Below are 3,807 nucleotides of genomic sequence, written 5' to 3' on the forward strand. Positions count from 1 at the left end.
AGCATCAACGCGTCGCTGGAGCATCCCCGGTGCTGCAACGGAGCATCGACGGGTCATCGAAGCATCGTCGGTGTTGCAACAGAGCATCAACGGGTCGTCGGAGCATCATCGGTGCTGCAACGGAGCATCAACAGGTCGTCGGAGCATCGTCGGTGCTGCAATGGAGCATCGTCGGTGCTGCAACGGAGCATTGACGGGTTGTTGAAGCATAGTCGATGCTGCAACGGAGCATTGACAGGTTGTTGGAGCATCACCGGTGCTGCAACGGACCATCGATGCGGGTCGTTGGAGCATCGGCGGTGGTGCAATGGAGAATTGCCGAGCTGCCGGAGCATCATCAGTGCTGTGATGGAGCATCGACGGGTCGCCGGAGCATTGATAATGCTTCAGAAGATGGTCGCAATAGCATCGGTGTTGCAGCCGTGGCTGCTGTGTGACGAGCTCATCGGTGTTTTGCTTTGAGAAGCCCGGTGACCCGGCTAATATGCAACCTAAGCGTTGCATCTAGTGCAAGCAGAAGTTGATAGTCCATGTCAGCGACTGCGGCTTGTCGCATGGGAAGCAATGATCCTTCGTTGCATACGATGGCTGGCGGGAGTCGTTGCACAACCCCCCGGGTTAGGCCGGGTGGGATGGTATACTTTTTTTCGCCACAAGCCTTGAATTCGTTGGCAAGGTGATCAGGGTCCTCTCCCTGGTCCTATCAAACTAGTGACTTCTCTCCTGGGATTGAATATGTTTTGAACTTGGCCGGAAAGTGTTCTTGCCTCTATCATTAGCTCGGGTAGTCCCCGTTTCAGGTGTTTCAGTCACCTTTGCGCGCGTATCGTATATAGTTCAATGAGAAACAATGCTTTCTGATATTCACGAATTGGATTCGAACCAATGTCCCCCGACTCCTCTGGCGAGCTGTCCATGGTGAGAAAAGTTGTGATGCTACTGCAGGGGGCATCCTGGTGTAGTTGAGGGCGCAGAACTTCTGTGTGGGTACAACTGGCACTTAAAAGACCCTTTCTGAAAATGAAGGACTTAATTAGCCTGTCGTATATAACAGATAATGAGTCTCAGAGGGCTCTGTTGTCTTGGGGAGCGTTGAAGCTTGCTTCTTTTCCATACTTTTCTTGGTCATCAATACGACGACCTATTCTTAATAGAACCGATCTTATTTTCACTACAAGAGGAATTCGTCGAAAAGGCGTCACTGCTTCCTTTTCGGCGCCCGCCCTTTATTTAGATGTTGGGGCAAGGCAAGCCCAAAGAAAAGTCTAGGTTGGCGCTCCATCTCGGCCGGCATCCTGACCAACTCCCACGTAGAAAACCAAGAGCAGTGAGTTACAAAACCAAGAGCAGTTAGAATCGCGTAGCTGCGTGCCCCTTTTTCTGACTAGCTTCTTGTGAAAAGCAAAAAAGGAATGTCCTTTAGGGACCTTTGGATACCAAGATTTCTGACCCGTTCTGGAAACACGTCTTCCTATTCCATCTTTTCCCGAATCTCCCTTAACGGAAGAAATAGAAGCTCGAGAAGGAATACCACTAAAAACCTCCCCCCCCCCCCGAATGATCGGTGCGGCGGTTAGGCATCCTTAGACGAAAGAGTGGTCTTTCAGGATTGGTCGTTGTGTGTCAGCACCTCCCACCTATCCTACACATTCGATCAAGGTTGTCAACATTGAAGAATTGTCTGGTCACTGCTCCTGTTATGGCTTTGCCTGATTTGACCCTCCACATCGCAAGGGCTTTCCGATTGTGTGAATCAGAGCCCAAGAGAAGATCAATTCATTAGGAGACAGGTATCGATGCTTGCCAGCAGGAGAAAGATCACTAGGGATATATGGGCGCGTATTGTGCTGGAAGTGGTGGCGTGGTGCAAAGATCAAGCGGCTCAAATCAATGCAAATGAATGGCTCGCAAGGCGGCTGATCTTTTCGTAAGATCAGCCGGTTGACGCCTAGCAATCCCCCTAATTTTGTGAACAATACGATCAATTAGGAATTGAAAACACACGCTTTTATCCATACCCACGTTAGCAGGCAGACCCAAATATCTGTCATTGAGAGCTTCAGTCATAATATCCAGGATCAAACAAATTTGCGCCTTATCTTCCACTTTTGTATTGGGGCTAAAAAAGATGCTAGATTTTTGTACACTCACCATCTGGCCTGAAGCAGCACAATAAGAGTCCAGGACTGATTTCGAAGCTTCCGCGTTCCTAGTGTTGGCTCCCATAAGAATCAAAGAATCGTCAGCAAAGAGGAGATTCGAGATTGACGGGGCATCTCTGCAAACCTTTAATCCAGACATGTTCTCATTCTCCTCCGCATGAGCCAAGTGGGCAGTCAGGCCCTCCGAACATAACAAGAATAAATAGGGGGATAGAGGGTCTCCCTGTCTCAAACCTCTCGTTGGCTTAAAACTCTCAGTTTCCTCTGTATTGAAACGAACCCGGTATTCCACCGTGGATACACATTGCATAATTAGGTTCACCCTGTTTTCTTGAAATCCCAGTCTCAGCATAATCTCCTTCAAAAAAGGCCACTCCACTCGGTCGTATCCTTTGTGCATGTCCAATTTGATAGCACACAAGCCTTCCTTCCCCGTCCTTTTCTTTTTTATTTTATGAAAGCACTCGTAGGCCACTAAGATATTATCTGTAATCAATCTTCCTGGCACAAACGCACTTTGAGTAGGGCTGATAATATCTGATAGAATTATCTTCAAGCGAGCAACAATCATTTTAGAAATAACTTTATACACCACATTGCATAAGCTGATTGGTCTAAATTGGGTTACCTTCTCTGGGGAATTAACCTTTGGAATCATTACAATTACAGTATCATTCCACCCAGGCGGTATAGAGCAGGTATTCACCGCCTGAAGGACCTCTTCAGTTAGGTCATCCACCAACATATTCCAAATCTCTTATAAAAAACCGCATGAAGACCAGCAGGACCCGGCGCTTTTAAATATCCAATATCAAAAAGGGCCTTCCGAACCTCCTCGGTAGTGTAGGGGGCAAGAAGGGAGTTATTCATATCATCAGTGACCTTTCTAGACAAGCGAAAGAACATCCAGATTCGGTGTAGGGTCTCGCGTTGGAGTTGCCCTAAGACAAGCTGCCACGCGGCGGCGGAGGCGGTGGTTAGCTTCGCCACGCACGTCGCTCATGCGGAGCCACGTCAGCAATACGGGGAAAAGGGACTTTGAACGGTGAGGTAAGAATAAGATTAAACATTCAGACATGAGAGCCAGATTCCTCAAAATTTTGTCGATTACATTATTTTTAGAAAAATGAATATATTCTCGAAACATTGCCTGAAACTTCTAGGACAGAGAATGGTGAGTTGCCACTAGTGTCCTTGCGCTGCCCGTATTGCCGTATTGAGTGTGTTCATGGCATGTGCGCATCGAATCACAGAGAGATGTCTAGGGATGTTCGTGCAAAATTGCCGGTGGAAACTTCCATGTTCTGCCCAGTAAAGAGAGTAGGGGCCTCCTCTTTGATTAAAAGGTTTCCATAGCAAATGAGTTTCGATTGAATTCAGTTACGAGGCTGTTAGATTGAAGGTACCCCATGCGTGAGCTCTCACAGGTTGCTACAATGGCAGTTCCCACAATCGAACTGCTGAAATCTTGTCGTGGTGTGCAAAGTTTTTTTTTTTGAAACGAAAACGCTAGAAACGTCCGGATTTAAATTAATAAATCCACTAGGCAACATCCAAAAAAGGTTTTAAGCTTACAGGCACACACATCCAAAATAAACAAGACAAGTTATCCCAAATACGCGACAAGTTTGAAACAGCCGAAAGC

Source organism: Triticum aestivum, chromosome 1D (assembly GCF_018294505.1).
Source record: "Triticum aestivum cultivar Chinese Spring chromosome 1D, IWGSC CS RefSeq v2.1, whole genome shotgun sequence".
NCBI classification, from domain to species: domain Eukaryota; kingdom Viridiplantae; phylum Streptophyta; class Magnoliopsida; order Poales; family Poaceae; genus Triticum; species Triticum aestivum.